This window comes from Haliotis rufescens, unplaced genomic scaffold, assembly GCF_023055435.1.
Source record: "Haliotis rufescens isolate VD_foot unplaced genomic scaffold, xgHalRufe1.0.p SCAF_1, whole genome shotgun sequence".
In the NCBI taxonomy this organism is placed as follows: domain Eukaryota; kingdom Metazoa; phylum Mollusca; class Gastropoda; order Lepetellida; family Haliotidae; genus Haliotis; species Haliotis rufescens.
The window spans coordinates 84337777-84350054 of record NW_025963779.1 but is presented as its reverse complement, the minus strand read 5'-3'; positions in this window follow the sequence as shown (position 1 = coordinate 84350054).

Below are 12278 nucleotides of genomic sequence, written 5' to 3'. Positions count from 1 at the left end.
GCTGAGCAGTTTGTCCCTGTCAAGTGTTTGAAAGGTTTCAAGTCAATCTCAGAAAAATCAGATCATTACATGGCTATAGTGAGAATCTCACCATTGCTTCCAAGATCAAATATATCCAGAGAAGTTGATAAATGTTCGAAATATCCGATCTTGGAACACACAAGAGTGAGACTTTATTTATCATTCAAAATCATTCTTCCAATTTTCCATTCTGTAAACAGTAATTACGTGCGTCTTGAGTGTAAATCATACAGCTAACCAGCTTTACTGGCAGAGATAAGGGTAATTTGATACTGATGTCATTGTTACGGATGATGTCACAATGATCTGCAAAGCATTATGATGCAGTTTTAATTGTAGCCATACAGTATCTCCTACTGCTTGGTCTCATACTGTGGTGTCTGCTGATGAGGCCAATTTGGATGATATTGATGTCTGCAGAGTAAATGATCTGATTTTAATGAGCTCGGTTCCAAGTAATCATTGTTGATGTCTCGCATTAAAATTCTTCAGAAGTACACTCCCTGTCAATCAATTTCATACAAATTGTTATCAACTTAGAACGTGAATAGATTATACTTATGGACAATACAGCCGCAACCATCCAAATGTGTTTGTTGAGAGGATTGCCAGAGGTGTTGAAAGACAGTGAAAACTCGCAACTCTTTCCTGTAAACTCATTTAGTCAGCTGCAGGTTAGATGATTTGTCAGGCAGTGTGTGATGAGAGTGACCTGCTGGGTGTCTGAACTACAGCTTGTGCTGAGAGTAGGGTGTGTGTTTTCCAGGGAGGCCCATCATAGTTTCTGTACTTACACAGAGTTTGTTGTTTTAATTTATATCCCAGGCGGATTTTTTACAGTTTTATCACAATTGTCATCAAAATAATGTGTTTTTGTCTTCCGTAAACTTGGAAGACATGTGGCAGAACCTATTGATGAATAAACTTTTTACTTTGATTATTTCTTCTACAGTGTTGTTTTGTACCCAGATGGCAGGATCATTGCTGTATATCAGCTGCTGCCTGTTTGTCCATATTTTCATCTTACTGGCTGGTCAGGACCGCCTCCGTGGTCTAGTGGTAGAGCGTCCGCCCGGATTGCAAGAGGTCCGGGGTTCGATCGCTGGCCGCGTAGTACCAAAAGATGGTACATGTTGTTTCCCTGTCTGGCGCTCGGCATTAAAGGGCTAAAACAAGGACTGGTCGGCTCAGAGTCAGTTTTCTGTAAAACTGCAACATAGTATCTCAGTGTGCTAGGCATAGTTTCTCAGCGTGCTAGCACTATAAATCGGTATCAGTCCAGACTAGTACAAGCAGCCACACACACACACAGAGAGGTGCATGCATGTCCCTATATGAGTGCAATAATCTTGGACGGGATGTTACCTCACCTACTGGCTGGTTTTTTTTGGTGTAGGTTCACGACACTCTATCATGGTGCCACTTATTTTCCATTGCTTATTCTGTTCCAAACACACAGAACATAATTTGCCCTGGTTTGTGTGCTCTAGTCAATATTCCACCTATTGTTGGAAGCTGGTTACCAAAGTCAATTGTTCAAGTGTTTTATTGTCATGCTGACTGGGTCCGATTCACAAACTGTTTGCATAAACTCAACTCAATCACTTACTGGCTCTGTTTAGCTTAGCAGTAACGTGGGGAGTATGGGTTGGAATAGGTCTCCAGCAACTTATGCTTCTCGTACGGGGCGACACACAGCGTGACTTGGTTGATTGTGTGCCACATGGGTGGCCACACAGGTCGCCCAGTATGTCTTAGGCGCCGCAATTCTCTGTGCTTATCTTATGATCGTTGGTTCGAATCCGGGTTAGATCCGGGGTAGAATAAGTCTTCATCAACCCATGCTTGCCGTAAAAAGCCACTATGCTTGTAGTAAGAGGCGACTAACGGGATCGGGTGGTCAGGATCGCTGACTTGGTTGATGCATGTCATCGAATCACAATTGCGTGTATCGATGCTCATGATGTCAATCACTGTATTGTCTGGTCTTGACTCGATTATTTACAGACCACCGTCCTATAGCTGGAATATTGCTGAGTGCGGCGTAAAACAACAAACAAAACATGATTTTGTTTCCATGTTTGTCAGCACCATGCACGTGCTCGTAGTTTCACCAAATATTGCTGGAATGTTGTGTACCATGGTAAACAACGGAACAGTTTTCGAAATGGCACACGTCTAGCTCGACTACAATGCTATGGCGACAAATTAACAGCCTATCAAGGCAATGTGTTCATTTAGTGTCGACGGAAATGGTTCCCAATCCTTTATAACAAGCGATTTGTATGATTGATATATAGCACGGCTGGGACATTAGGTTGCACAAGCTAGTACTTCAAGTATGAAAACGAAGTATTCATCCATACAATAGCTTGTTGTTACCTCTCACATCTACTTGGTCAATCAAAGAATTGTTCACAAGACATCACGTTCATGTAACCGGATTATTCTGCTAATGTGACCCTCTGGCAGTGCTTTACTTGGGGTGGTCAGGATGAAAATCACTCTGATCTAGAAATATTGTTCATTATAAAATACTTCGGAAATATATAACAAGACAGATTGCTTAGGTCCATATTTCTAGCAACAGAATGAGGGTCGACCCATGAAGATCTGGGTAGAAAAAATGTCTTCTGCAAATCATGCTTGCCTTTAGAGGTGACTGACTGGGATCGGCTGGTCAGTCTTGTTTGATGAATGTCATCGCATCCCAATTGCGTGGATCGATGCTCATGATATCATTCACTGGATTGTCTGGTTCAGATTCGATTATTTGGAGACCGCCGTCATATAGCTGGAATATTGCTGGGTGCGACGTTAAACAACAAACAAACAAACAAACAAAACCGCGGGACAGGCAACTATTTCTAAAACGGACCTCCCCGGTGAGAAGGTTAAAGCGACACCAGCCCAACACTGTCCACCTGGCAGATGAAAGACATGTCGATGGATCACATCACTTTGGTATTGAAAGTATAAACTGCCGTTAGTAGAGAATTCTTATGATTATGGAAATGTTTTTTGTCACTTTTATTTATAGATTTCTATTCCTTGATTCTTTCGACACTTCCTTGATAATAATGCAAGCACCGGTAGACTAACATCTAGTCTCTGAAGTGAACATATTGTACAGAAAAAACAGTTGTTTAATTATCTTAATAAAAATATAATAAAAGGGAGCCTAAAGACTCTCTTCATTTCCAGATACTGATACTGAAGTAATCTAGACTTGCCAAACATTATAGACTTTCATGGACTGTATTTGACAGACTACCGAAAGGCGTCATGGAAGGAATTTGAATCCATGTCAAAGCCGTCTTCCTTAGACTGGTCCCCGGATCCCCTGGAGTCGCTGCACTTGCTCTGCCTTCCATATCGCAGGAACGAACGGGAACCAGTCTACGTCTTCATATACCCCGTACGGCGGCGTTGGGTCCCTTACGTTGTTCTGTCCAGCACCATTGGTACTTCAGCCTGTTTCTTGATACAAACATAGAGGGGTGCATCAGCATCGATTTGTGCACTGAGGCATGTCAAATGGTGTGATGCTGAGTAGATTTCCATGCGAGTGGAGCGACTTGATACAGCGTTAACTGGTGCTGGCTCCAGTGGTTGTTCCTGATCATTTGGTGACAAAGGAAGTCTATTTGCAATATTCATATACATTATCACTGGTCCAAAACAAACATCCGTGGTCAGACTATGATCGAAGTGTAGTAATTAAATCGGAGCGTTCATGCGAGCCATACTACATAGAGCCGTAAAGTCGGGATAAATAGTTCAAGCTCGCTGTAGCCAGTATACATGCTCGCTGTAGCCAGGATCCATGCTCACTGTAGCCAGTATAAATGCTCGCTGTAGCCAGTATACATGCTCGCTGTAGCCAGTATACATGCTCGCTGTAGCCAGTATACAAGCTCGCTGCAGCCAGTATACATGCTCACTGTAGCCAGTATACATGCTCGCTGTAGCCAGTATACAAGCTCGCTGTAGCCAGTATACATGCTCACTGTAGCCAGTATAAATGCTCGCTGTAGCCAGTATACAAGCTCGCTGTAGCCAGTATACATGTTCGCTGTAGCCAGTATACATGCTCGCTGTAGCCAGTATACATGCTCGCTGTAGCCAGTATACATGCTCACTGTAGCCAGTATACTTGCTCACTGTAGCCAGTATACATGTTCGCTGTAGCCAGTATAAATGCTCGCTGTAGCCAGTATACATGCTCGCTGTAGCCAGTATACATGCTCACTGTAGCCAGTATACATGCTCGCTGTAGCCAGTATACATGCTCGCTGTAGCCAGTATACATGCTCACTGTAGCCAGTATAAATGCTCGCTGTAGCCAGTATACATGCTCGCTGTAGCCAGTATACATGCTCACTGTAGCCAGTATACATGCTCACTGTAGCCAGTATACATGCTCCCTGTAGCCAGTATACATGCTCACTGTAGCCATTATACATACTCACTGTAGCCATTATACAAGCTCACTGTAGCCAGTATACATACTCACTATAGCCAGTATACATGCTCACTGTAGCCATTATACATGCTCCCTGTAGCCATTATACATGCTCCCTGTAGCCATTATACATACTCACTGTAGCCATTATACATGCTCACTGTAGCCATTATACATGCTCACTGTAGCCAGTATACATGCTCACTGTAGCCAGTATACAAGCTCCCTGTAGCCATTATACATGCTCACTGTAGCCATTATACATGCTCCCTGTAGCCATTATACATGCTCCCTGTAGCCATTATACATACTCACTGTAGCCATTATACAAGCTCACTGTAGCCAGTATACATGCTCCCTGTAGCCAGTATACATGCTCACTGTAGCCATTATACAAGCTCACTGTAGCCAGTATACATGCTCCCTGTAGCCAGTATACATGCTCACTGTAGCCAGTATACAAGCTCACTGTAGCCAGTATACATGCTCCCTGTAGCCAGTATACAAGCTCACTGTAGCCAGTATACATGCTCACTGTAGCCATTATACATGCTCCCTGTAGCCAGTATACATGCTCCCTGTAGCCAGTATACAAGCTCACTGTAGCCAGTATACATGCTCCCTGTAGCCAGTATACAAGCTCACTGTAGCCAGTATACATGCTCACTGTAGCCAGTATACATGCTCACTGTAGCCAGTATACAAGCTCACTGTAGCCAGTATACATGCTCCCTGTAGCCATTATACAAGCTCACTGTAGCCAGTATACATGCTCCCTGTAGCCAGTATACAAGCTCACTGTAGCCAGTATACATGCTCCCTGTAGCCAGTATACAAGCTCACTGTAGCCAGTATACATGCTCACTGTAGCCAGTATAAATGCTCGCTGTAGCCAGTATACAAGCTCACTGTAGCCAGTATACATGCTCCCTGTAGCCATTATACATGCTCCCTGTAGCCAGTATACATGCTCACTGTAGCCAGTATACAAGCTCACTGTAGCCAGTATACATGCTCACTGTAGCCAGTATACATGCTCCCTGTAGCCATTATACATACTCACTGTAGCCAGTATACATGCTCCCTGTAGCCAGTATACATACTCACTGTAGCCAGTATACAAGCTCACTGTAGCCAGTATACAAGCTCCTTGTAGCCAGTATACATACTCACTGTAGCCAGTATACAAGCTCCCTGTAGCCAGTATACAAGCTCGCTGTAGCCAGTATACATACTCACTGTAGCCAGTATACAAGCTCCCTGTAGCCAGTATACATACTCACTGTAGCCAGTATACAAGCTCCCTGTAGCCAGTATACAAGCTCGCTGTAGCCAGTATACATACTCACTGTAGCCAGTATACAAGCTCCCTGTAGCCAGTATACATACTCACTGTAGCCAGTATTCAAGCTCCCTGTAGCCAGTATACAAGCTCGCTGTAGCCAGTATACATACTCACTGTAGCCAGTATACAAGCTCCCTGTAGCCAGTATACAAGCTCCCTGTAGCCAGTATACAAGCTCCCTGTAGCCATTATACATACTCACTGTAGCCAGTATACATGCACGCTGTAGCCATTATACATGCTCACTGTAGCCAGTATACATACTCACTGTAGCCAGTATACATACTCACTGTAGCCAGTATACATACCCACTGTAGCCAGTATACAAGCTCACTGTAGCCAGTATAAATGCTCGCTGTAGCCAGTATACAAGCTCCCTGTAGCCATTATACATGCTCACTGTAGCCAGTATACATGCACGCTGTAGCCATTATACATGCTCACTGTAGCCAGTATACATACTCACTGTAGCCAGTATACATACTCACTGTAGCCAGTATACATACTCACTATAGCCAGTATACATACTCACTGTAGCCAGTATACAAGCTCCCTGTAGCCAGTATACATACTCACTGTAGCCAGTATACAAGCTCCCTGTAGCCAGTATACATACTCACTATAGCCAGTATACATGCTCACTGTAGCCAGTATACAAGCTCCCTGTAGCCAGTATACATACTCCCTGTAGCCAGTATACAAGCTCGCTGTAGCCAGTATACATACTCACTGTAGCCAGTATACATACTCACTATAGCCAGTATACATGCTCACTGTAGCCATTATACATGCTCCCTGTAGCCAGTATACATACTCCCTGTAGCCAGTATACAAGCTCGCTGTAGCCAGTATACATACTCACTATAGCCAGTATACATGCTCACTGTAGCCAGTATACAAGCTCCCTGTAGCCAGTATACAAGCTCGCTGTAGCCATTATACATGCTCACTGTAGCCAGTATACATACTCACTGTAGCCAGTATACATACTCACTGTAGCCAGTATACATACTCACTGTAGCCAGTATACAAGCTCCCTGTAGCCAGTATACATACTCACTATAGCCAGTATACATGCTCACTGTAGCCAGTATACATACTCACTATAGCCAGTATACATGCTCACTGTAGCCAGTATACATGCTCACTGTAGCCAGTATACATACTCACTATAGCCAGTATACATGCTCACTATAGCCAGTATACATGCTCACTGTAGCCAGTATACATGCTCACTGTAGCCAGTATACATACTCACTGTAGCCAGTATACAAGCTCGCTGTAGCCAGTATACATACTCACTGTAGCCAGTATACAAGCTCCCTGTAGCCAGTATACATACTCACTATAGCCAGTATACATGCTCACTGTAGCCAGTATACAAGCTCCCTGTAGCCAGTATACATACTCCCTGTAGCCAGTATACAAGCTCGCTGTAGCCAGTATACATACTCACTGTAGCCAGTATACAAGCTCCCTGTAGCCAGTATACATACTCACTGTAGCCAGTATACAAGCTCCCTGTAGCCAGTATACATACTCACTATAGCCAGTATACATGCTCCCTGTAGCCAGTATACATGCTCACTGTAGCCAGTATACATGCTCACTGTAGCCAGTATAAATGCTCGCTGTAGCCAGTATACAAGCTCCCTGTAGCCATTATACATGCTCACTGTAGCCAGTATACATGCACGCTGTAGCCATTATACATGCTCACTGTAGCCAGTATAAATGCTCGCTGTAGCCAGTATACAAGCTCGCTGTAGCCAGTATACATGCTCGCTGTAGCCAGTATGCATGCACGCTGTAGCCAGTATACAAGCTCGCTGCAGCCAGTATAAATGCTCACTGTAGCCAGTATACAAGCTCGCTGTAGCCAGTATACATGCTCGCTGTAGCCAGTATACATGCTCACTGTAGCCAGTATACAAGCTCGCTGTAGCCAGTATACATGCTCGCTCTAGCCAGTACACATGCTCCCTGTAGCCAGTATACAAGCTCACTGTAGCCAGTATACAAGCTCGCTGTAGCCAGTATACATGCTCACTGTAGCCAGTATACAAGCTCCCTGTAGCCAGTATACAAGCTCGCTGTAGCCAGTATACATTCTCGCTGTAGCCAGTATACATGCTCCCTGTAGCCAGTATACAAGTTCGCTGTAGCCAGTATACGAGCTCAATGTAGCCAGTATACATGTTCGCTGTAGCCAGTATACAAGCTCGCTGTAGCCAGTATACATGTTCGCTGTAGCCAGTATACAAGCCCGCTGTAGCCAGTATACATGCTCACTGTAGCCAGTATACATGCTCGTTGTAGCCAGTATAATGCTCACTGTAGCCAGTATACAAGCTCGCTGTAGCCAGTATACAAGCTCACTGTAGCCTGTATACAACCTCGCTGTAGCCTGTATACAAGCTCGCTGTAGCCAGTATACAAGCTCGCTGTAGCCAGTATGCATGCTCACTGTAGCCTGTATACAACCTCGCTGTAGCCAGTATACATGCTCACTGTAGCCTGTATACAAGCTCGCTGTAGCCAGTATACATACTCACTATAGCCAGTATACATGCTCACTGTAGCCAGTATACAAGCTCGCTGTAGCCAGTATACAAGCTCACTGTAGCCTGTATACAACCTCGCTGTAGCCAGTATACAAGCTCACTGTAGCCTGTATACAAGCTCGCTGTAGCCAGTATACAAGCTCGCTGTAGCCAGTATGCATGCTCACTGTAGCCTGTATACAACCTCGCTGTAGCCAGTATACAAGCTCACTGTAGCCTGTATACAAGCTCGCTGTAGCCAGTATACAAGCTCGCTGTAGCCAGTATGCATGCTCACTGTAGCCTGTATACAACCTCGCTGTAGCCAGTATACAAGCTCACTGTAGCCTGTATACAAGCTCGCTGTAGCCAGTATACAAGCTCGCTGTAGCCAGTATGCATGCTCACTGTAGCCTGTATACAACCTCGCTGTAGCCAGTATACAAGCTCACTGTAGCCTGTATACAAGCTCGCTGTAGCCAGTATGCATGCTCACTGTAGCCTGTATACAAGCTCACTGTAGCCAGTATACATACTCACTGTAGCCAGTATACATGCTTACTGTAGCCAGTATACATACTCACTGTAGCCAGTATACATACTCACTGTAGCCAGTATGCATGCTCACTGTAGCCAGTATACATACTCACTGTAGCCAGTATGCATGCTCACTGTAGCCTGTATACAACCTCGCTGTAGCCAGTATACAAGCTCACTGTAGCCTGTATACAAGCTCGCTGTAGCCAGTATGCATGCTCACTGTAGCCTGTATACAAGCTCACTGTAGCCAGTATACATGCTCACTGTAGCCAGTATACATGCTTACTGTAGCCAGTATAATGCTATATGTAGCCAGTATACATGCTCACTGTAGCCAGTATACATGCTTACTGTAGCCAGTATACAAGCTCCCTGTAGCCAGTATACAAGCTCACTGTAGCCAGTATAATGCTATATGTAGCCAGTATAATGCTATATGTAGCCAGTATACATGCTCACTGTAGCCAGTATACATACTCGCTGTAGCCAGTATACAAGCTCACTGTAGCCAGTATAATCTCACACCGCACACTCCTCCAATATATCAGTCCAACACATTTCAGGTGAGTTACAGAGCCTTGTGGTTCGACAACGTGTGTAATTGTCATTGACACTGCCATCGTTCAATAACAGAAATTGTTATGGATCATTGCCTGGTTTTACGAGATCGCCATTACCCCAACATAGCCGTTAAGGACAGCATTACACTTAATGTGTTCCCCATAAACGAGATGGGACTGACGGAAGCATTATCTTCCACTGCGCTATTCGTTGAATAATTAATCATTAATCTGAAACCAAGTACCATAAAACAAACAACACTATACAATCAGCTAGCCACGTACTAATGCAATTGTGCGCAGCGATTGATCTAAAAGTGTCAGCCCGCTTTACATTTGAAACGGCCATTGTCATTTTTAATCCCCATAAGTTCTCCTGACCCGGCATTTCTGAAACTCTAACGTCACGTTTGTACTGATTTGTTTTGACACAATCTCATTAAATTCAGACCTTAGTTCTCACTACCGAGAGAATTTGTCAAAATATGTTTGAAAGCGTAGTCGCCAGTTTGAAACTAGTGCTTCTTGTCAGTCATTCAATTGGTCGGTCAAAGTTCGATAAAGGTCGTTCTGACATGACCCGTAAAGTGATTACTTACATCTTTGTTTAGCGGTAGCGAAAGCTATGACCTGATTTTAATGGTTGGTTTTGACATTATTATACCAAAAAAATGACACAGAATTTATAATCCTTTCAGTGGGCTTGTTTATGTCGGTAATCATTTGGTTTGTTTGGTTGGTTTGTTGTTTAACGCCGCTCTCAGCAATGTTCCAGCTATATGGCGGCGGTCTGTAAATAATCGAGTCTGGACCAGACAATCCAGTGATTAATATCATGAGCATCGATCCACGCAATTGGGATCGATGACAGGCATCAACCAAGTCAGCGAGCCTGACCACCCGGTCCCGTTAGTAGCCTTTTACGACAAGCATGGGTTGCTGAAGACCTATTCTTTTCCGAATCTTCACGGGTAGAAATATCAAGTGAGTACACGGGACGAATTCTATTTTGCATTTCTACCTTCACGTTTGCCCATTTTGAGACAAATACAATCATTACAGTACACCAACCCTCATCCCGAAAGAGCAAGTAGCCATTGACGAAGTGTTCTGTGATTGTTTGTCCTTACCAGGCATACATTGAAAGATATACCTGGCTCCGACAAACCGTTCTTGAAGAACTATCCAAGATTTCTCACTCACACTCCAACACAACCAGTACATTTAACGTAAAAAGTATTACATCGATTGTTTCACTGTTTTCTTACACGGTATTGGCCGTCCAACAACCAGCCAATGCTAATGGAGGAATGATGCTAAATCATCGCGTGGATAAAACCAAAGCATACAACATGCGTCCTCGTGCAGGTTCTTCAAGTGCGTATGACGCAACATTAGTTATCGATGATTAAGCCAGCATTGAGGAGCACACTTTTGTGTTTTAATAACGCCTAAATATTGATCTATGTTTTATGTTATTGAATTATCCGGTATTTGTACATGGTAGTATCGAATTATCCGGTATTTGTACATGGTGGTAGTTTTAGCTTATGGGAATCCATTTCTTTTCTTGTTCATATACTCGCCGCCTCCGTGGTCTTGTGGTAGAGCGTCCGCCCGGAGAGCGGAAGGTCCGGGGTTCGATCCCCGGCCGCGTCATACCAAAAGACGTTAAAAGATGGTACTTGTTGTTACCCTGTCTGGCGTTCGGCATTAAAGGGCTAAAACAAGGACTGGTCGGCTCGGAGTCAGTATACTGTGTCTGAGTGGGGTATTCATGTTAAACTGCGGCATGGTATCTCAGTGAGCTAGCACTATAAATCGGCATCAGTCCGGACTAGTACAAGCAGCCACAGACACACGTGCATGCACGTCGCTATATAAGTGCAATAATCTTGGACGCGACGTTAAACTCAATTTCACCTCACCTCACCTGTTCATATACTCGCTTCGGGCTGTTTGGTTTGGTTTACTGCAGAGTATGAATGACGTAAAATTATATGTTGTACCTACGTCGTTGCATTTGCATAAAGCATGTTTTTTTATGGCTCAGCTATCGAAGAAAGATTGTGAAACAACTCTACAGCCCAAATTGTTTCCCGACTTGGCTTCATATTGATGATAACCGCCATCGTACTGCTGGAATATTGCTGAGTGCGGCGTCAAACAGCCGTCAAACAGCCAGCAAACCAACAATGAACGTCATTACATTGTTCCTTGAGTGAGTGAGTATGGTTTTACGCCGCTTTTAGCAATATTCTAGCAATATCACGGCGGGGGACACCAGAAATGGGCTTCACACAGTGTACCCATGTCGGGAATCGAACCCGGGTCTTCGGCGTGACGAGCGAACGCTTTAACCACTAGGCTACCCGACCGCCCATTGTTCCTTGAAGCCACAAAGCTCGATTAAACACATTTGAAAAGAGGACTTTGCAAAATCTAGTTGTCGTAAAGTTGTTGGGTTTATGTCATTTAAAAATTGGATTTTCCAACGAAAAGTTAATAGTCTTTGATGCTTCCGGGTCATTCTGGTATAGAAAACATCACCTCATTAATATGAGATCTTGTAATGAGAAAATACATAACCATATGAACAAACAATGTAACAATAATAAAAGCGACAAAAACCATTTCCGTACTCATAAGAACATGTTAAAGAAACGTCCATTGTACAACTCCAACTATATCACAAGCACGTGTTTATGAATCACTATCTCATAGTGATGATACCAGGTGTTCACGAACAGATGAGCGTATCCTGCCCCGCCCTTGGCTCTTGCGACAACGGGGTACGGGTGGTC